The sequence below is a fragment of the Schistocerca nitens genome, chromosome 3, assembly GCF_023898315.1.
Source record: "Schistocerca nitens isolate TAMUIC-IGC-003100 chromosome 3, iqSchNite1.1, whole genome shotgun sequence".
NCBI classification, from domain to species: Eukaryota; Metazoa; Arthropoda; class Insecta; order Orthoptera; family Acrididae; genus Schistocerca; species Schistocerca nitens.
In genome coordinates this window covers 235,982,403-235,996,492 of record NC_064616.1, presented here as the reverse complement: position 1 = coordinate 235,996,492, position 14,090 = coordinate 235,982,403, and positions in this window count along the sequence as shown.

The following is a 14,090-nucleotide window of genomic DNA, read 5'->3' as shown; positions in this document are numbered from 1 at the left end:
TCCCTCTTTCCGAACAGGCCTTGGAAGGCCCAGTGGTACGACCGACCAAGGTGTCATCCACAGCTCAATGACATCATTCGAGAAGGGTGGGGTCAGCACCCCGCTCTCCCGGCCGTTGACAGTTTTCGTGACCTGGAGGCGCTACTACCAGACCAAGTAGCTCCTCAATTGATATCACGATGCTGAGTGGCAGGGCAAGAGCGCATGGCGGCCCGGATGGTCTCCCATCCAAGTGCCAAACACGCCCGCTGGTGCTAAACTTCGGCCATCTGATGGAACGCGGTCATCCACTGCGGCACCGTCATTGACCGAATGAAATCAAAGGGAAGCAATAATTGAGAAGGGAGTGAGACAGGGCTGTAGCCTATCCCCGATGTTATTCAACCTATACATTCAGCAAGCAGTAAAGAAGACCTAGGAGAAATCTGGAAAGGGAATCAATGATCAGGGAGAAGAAACAAAAACTTTGAGGTTTGTGGTTGAACAGATTGCATAGTGTCTCGAAAACAGATTATAAAATGAGCAGCAATAAAAATAAAACTAGGATAATGGAATGTAATCGAATTCAGCCAGGAGATGTTGAGTGAATTAGATTAGGAAATGAAACACAAAAAGTAGTAAATGAGTTTTGCTATTTGGGCACCAAAGTAATTGCTAATAGATAAAGAAGAGAGGACATGAAATTCAGATTGGCTGTAGCAAGGAAACCGTTTCTGAATATGAGAGATTTGTTAACATCGAATGTAAATTTAAGTAACTTCTGAATTTATTTGTCTGGAGTGTAGGCTTGAACGGAAGTTAAACGTGGGCAGTAACTGTTCAGACGATAAGAGAACAAAAGCGTTTGAAATTTGAAGCTACGGAAGAATGCCGAAGATCAAATGGATGGTTTGTATCATTAATGAGGAAGTACCTAATTGAAATGAGAGGAAAGGAGAAAAGAAATCTAAAGCAGAACTTTACTGCTGGAAGGAATTGGTTGATAGGACAGACCGTCATCCATCAAGCAACTGACTGTTTGGTGTGCACTGGAAGGGAGCGTGTGTGTGTGTGTGTGTGTGTGTGTGTGTGTGTGTGTGTGTGCGTGTAGTGCGGACGAGGCGAAGCGGAGTGGGAGGGTCTAGTCAAGTCTCATAGTCAAATTGTGCTATACTTTTCTTTTCTCCCCGGTTCGATTGACTACCTCTGTGGTTTCACCGCCAGACACCACACTTGCTAGGTGGTAGCCCTTAAATCGGCCGCGGTCCGTTAGTATACGTCGGACCCGCGTGTCGCCACTATCAGAGATTGCAGACCGAGCGCCGCCACACGACAGGTCTAGAGACATTTCCTAGCACTCGCCCCAGTTGTACAACTGACTTTGCTAGCAATGGTTCACTGACAAAATACGCTCTCATTTGCCGAGACGATAGTTCGCATAGCCTTCAGCTACGTCATTTGCTACGACCTAGCAAGGAACCATTATCAGTTGCTATTGATATTGTAAATTATGTTCAGACAAGAGCTACGTTCAACATTAATGGATTAAAGTTAAGTATCCCACCAAGTACCCCCTTTTTTCTGAAGACTACATAACTTGTCCTGTTCCAGACCTCACGCCAGCCTGCGTGAGCTTAAACGCATGCATTTCGGCATCCTCCAAACCCCGTGGGTTGGCTCCTGCCAATCCACAACATTTTGGCGACGAGGTTTTCTGCGTTCTTAACTATACTGCCCTGATTTACTTGTGTAAATGCCGGCCGCGGTGGTCTCGCGGTTAAGGCGCTCAGTCCGGAACCGCACGACTGCTACGGTCGCAGGTTCGAATCCTGCCTCGGGCATGGGTGTGTGTGATGTCCTTAGGTTAGTTAGGTTTAAGTAGTTCTAAGTTCTAGGGGACTGATGACCACAGATGTTAAGTCCCATAGTGCTCAGAGCCATTTGAACTTGTGTAATGGCTTCGCCACAATCTCTAGATGTACTGTCCGAATTTTATCGCTTACAGAATCAGCCGACGCAGGCCTTACTGGATGCCCTTGGACAGCTCGTCCAGGGTCAACGTGCAATGCAAAACGATGCGGCAGCCGCCGCTCCACCGCTAACGCAGCCACAACACGCTGTTGCACCAACTTTTCGTCCTTTTGATGCTGCACTGGAATGCTGGACGGAGTGGTCACGCCAATTTGGATTCCATCTCGCCGCCTACAGAATTCAAGGTAATGAGCGGCAGCCTTTTCTGCTTTCCTCCATTGGCGTCCAAACGTACCGTGTGATAGTGAAATAATTTCCCCGACGCGATGTAGCAACTCTGTCCTACGACGAAATTTTGTCTGCATTAGATGCATATTTCAAAGAATCAGTCAATGTAGTTGCAGGTATACCTTCTTTCGTACAAAACGTACGGCCGGTCAAACTAATCGGGAGTGGGTTGCAACCTTGCAAGGCCTTACTAGGGATTGTGCTTTTGAGTGTCAATGTGGACTCCTTTATTCAGATACTATGGTACGTGATGCAATTGCACAGAACGTTTCTGATGTTCGTATAAGGGAACAGATTTTGAAACTAGTCAATCCCTCCCTTCAACAAGTGATGGACATATTGGAGCGGCAGGACACACTTGACTTTGCTCAGGAATCATTTGAAAGTTCCCCAGCCGTGTGTCACGTTATCCGTTCCGCCGGGCGAGCTGCACGGAGCAGTAAACAGCCCTCTCGCCCAGCCGCGCAACGGCCGCCTGGCTCTCAGCCACGTGTGCCTCGTAGGCAAGCAAATGCAGTGCTAAAATCATGCCCGCGGTGTGCTACTAGACATTCGCGTGAGAATTGCCCGTCACGCCAGGCTATTTGCTTTTTCTGTAATAAAAAAGGACATGTTCAAAGTGTTTGCCAGAAAGAGCTCAGATCGGACACTCACAACCATTCCAGGCCCTTTGCTTCGCGCCGGTATCGGAATCGAACCAAGAATACTCAGGCACGTGACCCTTCGCCCATGGAAATTCATGTAGATCATTCCACTCCGCCCAGTGCCACTCTCTCTAACAGTGACTGTGTTCGACCCACAAATAGTGTGCGTCGACATCGCCGGGAATCCCGTCAAGTCGCAAGTGGTTCTGTACCAGTGTCAGTTCACGTTGCACGTGACAGTCGCTCTTGTCGTCAACAGGACAATAAACTTTTTGTAGATTTGGACATTAACACCAAAGTGATACCATTCCAGCTCGATACCGCAGCTGCAGTTTCACTTATCAATCAAGACACGTACAAACAGCTGGGCACACCTCCGTTGCGTGCCACAAATGTTAAGCTAACTACATATTCAGGTCACGGGCTCCCTGTGTTAGGACAGTGCAGCCTTCTTGCGACATACAAGGGACTAACAAAACTAGTGTCATTGTACGTCCTTCGTTCTTCTTCTGCAGTGAACTAGTTTGGTTTAGATTTATTTCAGTTGTTTAACTTGTCTATAGTAAATCAGGTCCTATCAGTGAACCAGACTGTGCCTTCAGACAGTGTTTCTCGTCTAAGTGAAGAATTTGCAGACATTTTTGCACCGGGCCTTGGTTTGGCTAAGAACTATAAAGTACATTTGGAACTGAAAGTAAACGCGCAACCGAAATTTTTCAGAGCGCGCAATGTTCCCCACGCATTGCGTGATGAGGTCGCAAGAACATTACACGATTTGGAATCACAAGGTGTGATCGAACGTGTGCAGGCTTCTCTCTGGGCATCACCGTTAGTAACTTTGCCAAAACCTTTCGGAAAATTGAGACTGTGTGGACTTCAAGGCAACAGTGAATCCACAACTAGTGATTGCAACTTTTCCTTTACCCCGCCCGGAAGATCTTTTTGACAAACTGTGCCCGGGTAAATATTTTTCGAAGTTGGACCTAGCAGATGCGTACTTGCAAATACCGGTGGACGATGAATTCCAGCGCGTTTTGGTGGTTAACACGCATCTTGGTTTGTATCGATTCAAACGACTGCCATTCAGGGGTGCATCTGCCCCTGCATTGTTTCAGCAATATCTACAAACCGTTTGTGCGTCGGTCCCCACTGCAGCAAACTATCTGGACGATATTGTGATCTCCGGACAGACGGAAGAAGGACATCTAGCCAATCTCAGAACATTATTTCAGGTCTTGCGACCAAATGGTCTTCGCTTGCGGAAGGACAAATGTGTGTTTTTTGCTCGTGACTTATCCTACCTGGGACGTGTCCTCAATGCCAAAGGCATACATCCCAGTCCCGAGCACCTCCATGCCATACAAGCCTTGCCTTCGCCGCAGAATTTGAAGCTGCTACAGAGTGTGCTGGGAAAGATTAATTATTATCATCGCTATGTGCTTCACGCCTCTTCCATTTCAACTCCGCTTCATCGCTTACGCCGTAAAGGTGTTCCGTTCGTCTGGACGACGGAATGCGAACGCGCCTTTCTCCAGTTGAAATCGGCGTTGCTTTCCAATACTTGCCTTACGCCATTCGATCCCCAGAAACCCCTTTTGTTGATGGTAGATGCATCGGATTTCGGGATCGGTGCTGTGCTTGCGCACAAAGATGGATCGCACGATCGCCCGCCTTTCTCCAGTTGAAATCGGCGTTGCTTTCCAATACTTGCCTTACGCCATTCGATCCCCAGAAACCCCTTTTGTTGATGGTAGATGCATCGGATTTCGGGATCGGTGCTGTGCTTGCGCACAAAGATGGATCGCACGATCGCCCTATTGCCTTTGCGTCCAAATTGCTCTCGTCTGCTCAAAGAAATTATTCACAGATCGAGAAAGAAACATTGGCTCTCGTATTTGGTGTTACTAAGTTTCATGATTTCTTGTATGGTCGTCATTTTACCATCATCACAGACCACAAACCTTTCACATCGCTTTTTCATCCGAACAAGCCTGTACCTACGCGTACAGCACAGAAATTCATTCGCTGGTCTAGTTTCCACTCGCAGTACCGCTACGATAACTTGTATCGGTCCATTGCTAAGCACGGAAACGCCGATGCGCTGTCCCGTTTGCCTGTTGCTGACGATAGAGCATTCGAATCTTCCGAACTTGCTTGCATGTTCATTGATGCGGAAACCGATGACGTGGTCGAATCGTTTCCGATTGATTTTCTACGTGTAGCTACAGGCACAGCTGCCGACCCTGTCCTTGCTACCGTTCTGCGTTTTGTTGCCACGCAATGGCCCTTGTCAAAGTCACGGATCGAGGATCCGTTGGTTCGCCGATTTTTTGCTTACAAGGGGAGACTTTTGGTTCGACGTGGTGTTTCGCTGTTGCGTTCTGATAATGATCAGTCCAGGGTTGTGGTCCCACGTTCGTTACAGTCCTCTGTCTTACGGCTTCTCCACCAAGGACATTGGGGTATAGTGCGAACGAAACAACTTGCTCGTCAGCACTGTACTTGGTTCGGAATCGGTGCTGCGATTACGAATATGTGCTCCTCTTGCTTGGCGTGTGCCGAACAACAATCCGCGCCGCTGCGGAAATTCTTTGCATGGCCAAAAGCCACTTCCTCTTGGCAACGCTTACACATCGATTTTGCTGGTCCATTCTGGAATGCTCGATGGTTGGTTGTGGTAGATTCATTCAGTAATTTTCCTTTTGTTGTCCAGATGTCTTCCACGACGTCATCTGCCAGCATCCAAGCGTTATCTGTTATCTTTTGCATTGAAGGTCTTCCGCAGACTATTGTTTCCGACAATGGCTCACAATTCATGTCCGCAGAATTTCAGTCATTCTGCAACGCCAATGGTATTCAACATCTGACATCCGCTCCGTTTTCGCCTCAGTCAAACGGTGCTGCTGAACGATTGGTCAGGACTTTCAAGTCCCAGATGTTGAAGTTGAAAGAGTCGCATTCTCGGGAGGACGCGTTATTGCTCTTTTTTTCCTCGTATCGCTCTCAGTCCCACGATGGTCGCTCGCCGGCTGAGTTGCTCCACGGTCGTCCTCATCGAATCTTGATGTCTTTGCTACATCCGCCGCATCAGGTTCCTGTGCAGCGGCAGAAACCTGCTTTTGCTCCAGGCGACGTTGTCTACTATCGCCACTATCGAGGTTCACGGCGTTGGCTCGAAGGGCGCATTCTTCGCTGCCTCGGCCGCGCTATGTATCTGGTTTTGGGGGCCTCTGGTGAGGTGTGTCGGCATCTCCATCAGCTGCACCTCTGCCGTCGCATGGGATCTGCCGCTCCCCATCTGCTTTCAGCGACGGTGCCGTCAGGTCAGCGCCCTGGGGACCCATCTACTGGCTCGCCTCAGCCCAAGGTGTTACCGACGCTGCCTTCCATTTTGCCCCATGGCGACGCGCCGTCGCCGCCGCCTGTTCTTCCGCCGGCGACGCCCGCAGTGGACGCGTCGCTGCAACCGCCTGGCGCCTCCCTGGGTCACGCGCCGCCGCTCGCTTCCTGTGACCGGTTGTCCTCCGCCATGGAACTCCTGCCCGCGCCGGACCATATGTCGTCTTCGACCGTCGGGTGACCCGGCCCGACGGAGGTGGACCCTTCGTCCCCTCCTGTCTCTCTGCGGGCGCATACACCGCATGTTGGCGTGCACCCTGGAGCAGGTTTTCAGGCGTTTCCTAGCTCCCCTCGGACCGAATGGCCGGGTGCGGGTGGCACAGCCTCGCCTGTTGTTAGGCTCCCCACCTCGTCGCATACGTCTACATGGGGTCCTCCCCACGGCGGGCGGAAACTTTATAACACCACCGTTCGCCGATTTGCGGGGGAGGAATGTGGTGTCACCGCCAGACACCACACTTGCTAGGTGGTAGCCTTTAAATCGGCCGCGGTCCGTTAGTATACGTCGGACCCGCGTGTCGCCACTATCAGAGATTGCAGACCGAGCGCCGCCACACGGCAGGTCTAGAGACAAAATGGTTCAAATGGCTCTGAGCACTATGGGACTCAACTGCTGAGGTCATTAGTCCCCTAGAACTTAGAACTAGGCAAACCTAACTAACCTAAGGACATCACAAACATCCATGCCCGTGGCAGGATTCGAACCTGCGACCGTAGCGGTCTTGCGGTTCCAGACTGCAGCGCCTTTAACCCCACGGCCACTTCGGCCGGCCTGTCTAGAGACATTTCCTAGCACTCGCCCCAGTTGTACAACCGACTTTGCTAGCGATGGTTCACTGACAAAATACGCTCTCATTTGCCGAGACGATGGTTAGCGTAGCCTTCAGCTACGTCATTTGCTACGACCTAGCAAGGCGCCATTATCAGTTGCTATTGAGATTGTAAATAATGTACAGACAAGAGCTACGTTCAACATTAATGGATTAAAGTTAAGTATTCCACCAAGTACCCCCTTTTTTCTGACGTCGACATACCTTGTCCTGTTCCAGACCTCACGCCAGCCTGCGTGAGCTTAAACGCGTGCATTTCGGCTTCCTCCAAACCCCGTGGGTTGGCTCCAGCCAATCCACAACAACCTCCTCATTCATTATATAAAACTGAAGAGGAAAATCCAAGACTTGAGTACAGTGAACAGGCCAAAATAAATGTAGGGTGCAGAGGTGAAGAGACTTGTGGAGAGCCATATCAAACCATTTTTGACAACGGCCCACAGGAACCATACCACCTCCCGTAAACAAACGAAATTCATGAACTTTTATTTTATGTAAAGCTTCAGTGTGACGCAAATAATACAGTAAATGATGGAAATTATGAGTTAATGAATTAAATGTGTGTGTTTAATCTTATTTGTGATAATGCTGTCTTTTATAAGTAAGAATTCTTGACCCAAAATAGTTAAGTTTCTGTGCTCACTTAACACACAATAATAAGAATGGTCAGACAGAATTATTGTAAAACGTTTGGTGAAAAGATATCTTGATAAACTGTTAACAACGTCTGATAAGGTTAATCTTCCTGTTGATAACTGTCGTAATCAGCTGGAATGACTCCAGATGAGGTTCTACTTCCAAGATATGCAATATTCTTTCTCTCATTACATCAGTCTTAACGGTACTGTTCTTTACTAATTATTATTCCATGTGCTGCCATTTAAGACTTAGGGACCTACAGAAAGGATAGCTTCTTAGACATTCAGTTTACTGTATTACTACTGATAACGACTGTAACAGTCTCGATGCCTTCCGATTCTCCGAGCCAGGCCAGGACAGGGAAGCGATGAGCCACGTGCCGTGCCGCCAGAGCTGACTCTGCTGCTTTAGCGCTGATGGTGCTGCCTACACAGCCGACCAGTCAGCTTCTGCGCAGTCAGATCAGGCGAGGTTTACCTGTAGCGGGCCTGCGAGGCTGCTCCTTCTACAGATTCCTACCCTCGACCCACCAGGTCGTGACGGACTCACTAAAAATAATGAAACCCAAGAGACTGACGTTTTCCTTATGCCTGCCCTACGCAGAGCCCATTCACCCCGTTTTGAATAAACCAGTTGTGTGTAAAGTATACATTCTTATTAATACTAAATCCTCTAAATTCTGACACCCACTGCCAATCTTGGCCATCCTGTACACTGGTGTGCTGAAGAGCAATCACTTAAGCCTATTCGTGCCTACCCCAAAAGACTTCCAGAAAACAAGTGTGAATAGGAATAGCGCTCTGACTGTAAAAAAAAATTAATATATTTAATATATTTAAGATAGTTCATTTATAGGTTTTGGTGAGTGAGTTTGCGAGTAACAAAATATACGACGTTAATGGCCGTATCTTTTGACTGAAGTGATTTAGAAATTTTTTAAAACGCCAAGGGACCATAGACTTTAGTGCAAATTTCAGTTCGATGCTTCTACACGTTCCTGAGAAAAATAGGTCTCAACAGACGGACAGACAACCAGACGAACAAAAGACGGTCCTATAAGGGTTCTGTTTTCACCGATTGCGGTAAGGAACCCTAATAGCATTTTCTCGCGGAATAGAAACCTCAGAATTTCTGCAGATGATGCTGTTATCAATAACAAAGTATCGTCTGAAAGAAGCTGAACAAGTATTCAGTCAGGTATTGTTAAGATTTCAGAGATTGACAACTTTCCTTAAATACTCAGAAATGTAAAAAGGTGCATTTCACAAAACGAAGTAAATGTAGTATCGTATGATTATATCAATGAGTCACAATCGCAATCCGTCACCTCAAACAAATACGTGGCTGTAACAATTCGTTGGGACATGAAATGGATCGACCACTAAGTCTCCGTCTCAGGTAAAGCAGTTGACAAACTTTCCGTTCCTTGGTAGACTACTGGGGAAATGCAATCCGTCTACAAAGGAGACTCCATTCAAAGGAGACTCATCCTGGAACAATGCTCAAGCATGTGGGACACGTACCAAATATGCCTAACAGGAGACACTGAACGAATACAGTGAAGTGTAGCACGATTCATTCGGTCCTTAGGAGAATGTCACAAAGATACGGAAAGGCCTGAACCGGAGTGGCCAAGCGGTTCTAGGCGCTACAGTCTGGAGTCGCGCAACCGCTAGGGTCACAGGTTCGAATCCTGCCTCGGGCATGGATGTGTGTGATGTCCTTAGGTTAGTTAGGTTTCAGTAGTTCTAAGTTCAAGGGTACTGATGACCTCAGAAGTTAAGTCCCATAGTGCTCAGGGCCATTTGAACCATTTAACTTGACAATTTAATGGCCGCTCGGCATTAGCCTAGCGGTCTCAGGCGCTACAGTCATGGACTGTGCGGGTGGTCCCGGCGGAGGTTCGTGTCCTCCCTCTGTCATGGGTGTGTGTGTGTTTGTCCTCGGGATAATTTATGTTAACTAGTGTGTAAGCTTAGGGACTGATGACCTTAGCAGTTAAGTCTCGTAAGATTTCACACACACACAATTTAATGGACGGGCATCAACAGCGAAACTTGTGCATTTCAAATAAAAACCGTTTCACCTCCTGTATATCCTTTATTTAAGGCACGGCCAGTTTCGTAAGTTAAATTGCGTCATCAGGTGCAAATCTGAATAGAAACGAGAAAGAGCCGGTACATAAGGTTACACAAAGACCTTATCAGAGTGTTAAAGTGTGCCAATAATACAAAAGTAAACATATTAGTGAAGATAGCAAATGTCAAGTGAATAACTCATAGACTATGAGATAAGAGCCTGGAACCTGTTGTGGGCTGTATATAAACGTAATATTTTGAATTTAAAATGTAAAATTTCTTACAGCTTTTAAAAAACTAAAGAAAGTTTAAATTTTCATAATCGAGAATCGTTCTAGCAAAAGGCACGAAGGAAGAGGAGGTAAGGGGGAAAGAGCGAATGAACCAGGCTATTCATTTAAGTGATCAAAGCTAGCCAACATGGATATATGCCTTAAACATAACTTCCTAGGTCCTTCCAGTTTGACCCACATATTTCTACTGACAATCATCGCTGCTGATGTAAACACCTGACGACTCGTGAGGCTCGCCTTTCGTCCCTGCTCTGTGTTTTAAAAAATAGTTCAAATGGCTCTGTGCACTATGGGACTTAACATCTGAGGTCGTAAGTCCCCTAGAACTTAGAACTACTTAAACCTAACTAACCTAAGGACGTCACACACACCCACGCCCGAAGCAGGATTCGAACCTGTGACTGTAGCGCTCGCGCGGTTGCAGACTGAAGCGCCTAGAACCGCTCTGTCACGGAAGCCGGCTCAGTGTTTAAACTTCAGTCCATAATTTCTAAGAATGAATTGTGCTTGGTCAATATCTTTTTTAGCCAACTGTACACTCATTTTGTTTGGAACCGTTCAATTGCACAGAATACTATGATAAGAGAAGATCCTAGGGCCATTCTCCTCCACGGGGAGTTGTGAAGATGAAACATCCTGTTGATCCTGGGCCGAAGCAGTTCTACGGCTCTTTCTCTTTTCCTGTTTTAAAAGGCTCTTGTTAATACTCGGGGCAAAATGAGCGTGGTTCACATTAGAACCTGCTACGAACTGGATTGCCCTATATTAGCGTCCATAAGCTACTTTATGTAACGGGGCGTTACGTAATCCATGAAACACTGACCAGAAACCTGTCTTTTTATACTCCAGATGGTAGGAGGAAGAGCTGTGAATAGCCAAATCCGTGGTTGCTGTTTTCCTATGAATGTCGTTTCTCAAAAGGATTCCCTGACATAGTGACTGACATGTCCAAAAATGGTAACGTCCTAATTCTGGACGCTACGTTAGAGAATTCTTTAGAGAACGGCTCGGAACCAGTAACCACGAATTTGGTTCTTCACAGCTCTTCCTATCACCCTCTAGAGTGCATAAAGGCAGCTTTCCGGTCAATGATTTATAGATTATATAACACCTCATTACGTAAACTAGCATATGAACGCGAATATAGGGCCATCTAGTTCATAGGACGTTCTCATGGAAACCACGTACATTTTGTCCCGAGTAATGGCAAAAGCCTTCTAAAAAAGAAATAAAGGAAAGAGCCGTAGGACTGCTCCGGCCCAGGATCAACAGGGTATTTCATCTTCATTACTCCCCGGGAAGGAGAGTGGCCCTAGGGTCATTTCTTATCATAGTATTCAGTACTATGGCACTGTTTCAAATGCAATGGGTATGCAGTTGACTAGGAAGATATTGTTCCCACACATTTCATTCCTAGGAATAATGCGCCAAGATTTAAATACAGGGAAAGGACGAAACGTGAACAACAGACGTCGTCAGGTGCTTACAACATCACAAGTTCTGATTCAGTCGAAATATATGGATCAAACTGGAAGGTCGTTGGAAGTTATGTTTATGGAACAAATTTCTGGTTGGTATTCCAGTTATGCCTTGCGTTCAAATTTATCCGAAACGTGCCACTCAGCATCTGGTATTACATGTCGTTTTTCAGTTTTGCGTACGGGACGCGAGGGTAATGTTTTCAATATCTTCGAACACTAGATCTACCGTGCATTAAGATAATCTTCAAATCAGCCACTTAATTTTCAAAATGAATTAAGTCATAAAGTAATTTTGGCTAGCTTTGGTTACTTAAATGAATGGTGTGATTCCGTTTCGCTGACCCCTTACCTCCTCTTCCTTGGTGCCTTTGCTGAACGATTCTCGATTATTGAAAGTTTTTGAGAATCGTTCAAATTTATTTTTTTGTTTTTTTTTTAAATTGTAAGAAATTTTAAGAATTTAAATTCGAAATGTTATGTTTGTAAATGGCCCACAACAGGTTCTAGGCTTTTATCCCTATGGCTATGAGTTATTAATATGTTTATTTTTGTACGCTCGATTCCCAACTGTTTCCTTAAAGTTCAATATAGCTCTGTGCACTATGGGACTTAACATCTATTCTCATCAATCTCCTAGAACTTAGAACTACTTAAACCTAACTAACCTAAGGACATCACACAACACCCAGTCATCACGAGGCAGAGAAAATCCATGACCCCGCCGGGAATCGAACCCGGGAACCCGGGCGCGGAAAGCGAGAACGCTACCGCACGAACACGAACTGCGGACCCTTAAAGTTCATCGGATGATATTTACGCATCCGCGTATGCGCCGCGTCTCTCGGGGCTATGTTTTCATAAGCTGCTAGTTCATGTATGGCAATCGCAGCATTCCGTTCCGGCGCGGCTTCGGCAGATGTACCGTTTACTCTATACTTTGTCTTTGCCCCTCCTTCATTTTCTTTTCGGTGTTTTTTATAATCTACTCTCTCGTTTCATTTGTTAACAGGTTCGTGTTTCCCGCCACATTTTTAATCCATGACTATCGGTTTATGTTAAACTTCCCGAATTTTAAAGAAAGGGTTGGGATCGGTCTGTAAAAGAGGCTTGACTACTATAAGTCTTGCGGCCACTTTTTATTACTGTGATATGGTCTTTGCGTAACACTGTCCACCGTCTCTTTCTTGTTTTTACTCAGATTTGCATCTGAGGATGTAATTTAAATTACGAAACCGGCAGTGCCTTTAATAAAGTATTTAGAACAGATGCGGCGGATTTTATTCAATACGCTTCTGTTTTTATTGTCTGAACGGCTTATCGCCACGTTTCACTCGCGTACAGGCCTGCATTTAAGATAAATCCGAACTGAAAGGACTTCCTAACATTTAAATTTATTGTCAGTGTAAGCAACTTCATAGCACACTTCATAGTAGTTTGCGTAATATGAATGTAGAGGGAATGCTCTGTTTTATCTTGCGTTTCAAGAGCTGGCTGGACAGTCCTGGCGATCTGTGCTGTCGTATGTCCTCCGAGTTCACTACGTCGTGCGCGACGGTGTCAGCCTTGGCAGGCTGTAAACAGTTTCTGGTTTCCGCATCGCTGAGCGCCGCCTGGCGGGGTAAGGCGCTGCTATCCGCTCACATTGCCCGGGTGCGACACTGCGTACAGGGAAGCATCAGGTGCGCGCGCCTTGTGGACGAGCGTTCTGGACAGCTGCCTGCCTGCCCGTTCCTCGTAGCGGACGGTCGTGGAATCGGATCCTGCTCCGTCACACGGCGCCCACGCATCGCCAGCCGGCTTTGTTCCGCCGCGACATCATCCTCATCGCAGCGTGAAGATGGAGGCAGTGAGTGTTGAACTGTTATTTTTCTAGGCCACCGCGAGACTGCTGAACCGGAAAACGTAATAAGAAGACCCGAGAATATCTATTTTAAGTTTAGCTTTATTTGCAGCTTAACAGTGTCACGAGATGGTGCCTGGCTACTCTACTTTCATTGATGCTGCATTTGCCAACAATATCTACATCTACATACTTACTCCGCAGCCCATTGTACGGTAAACATGATGTGTTGGCAGAAGAGCCAACACCGTGTTGCTAGAGGAGGCCGAAATGCACGCGTTTAGGCTCACGCAGACTGGCGTAACGTCTGGAACAGTTAAAGGAGTTGAGTCTAATAAATAAAGCACGAAGCTCTTGGAATACTTAACTTTAATCCACATGAACCATGGACCTTGCCGTTGGTGGGGAGGCTTGCGTGCCTCAGCGATACAGATAGCCGTACCGTAGGTACAACCACAACGGAGGGGTATCTGTTGAGAGGCCAGACAAACGTGTGGTTCCTGAAGAGGGGCAGCAGCCTTTTCAGTAGTTGCAAGGGCAACAGTCTGGATGATTGACTGATCTGGCCTTGTAACAATAACCAAAACGGCCTTGCTGTGCTGGTACTGCGAACGGCTGAAAGCAAGGGGAAACTACGGCCGTAATTTT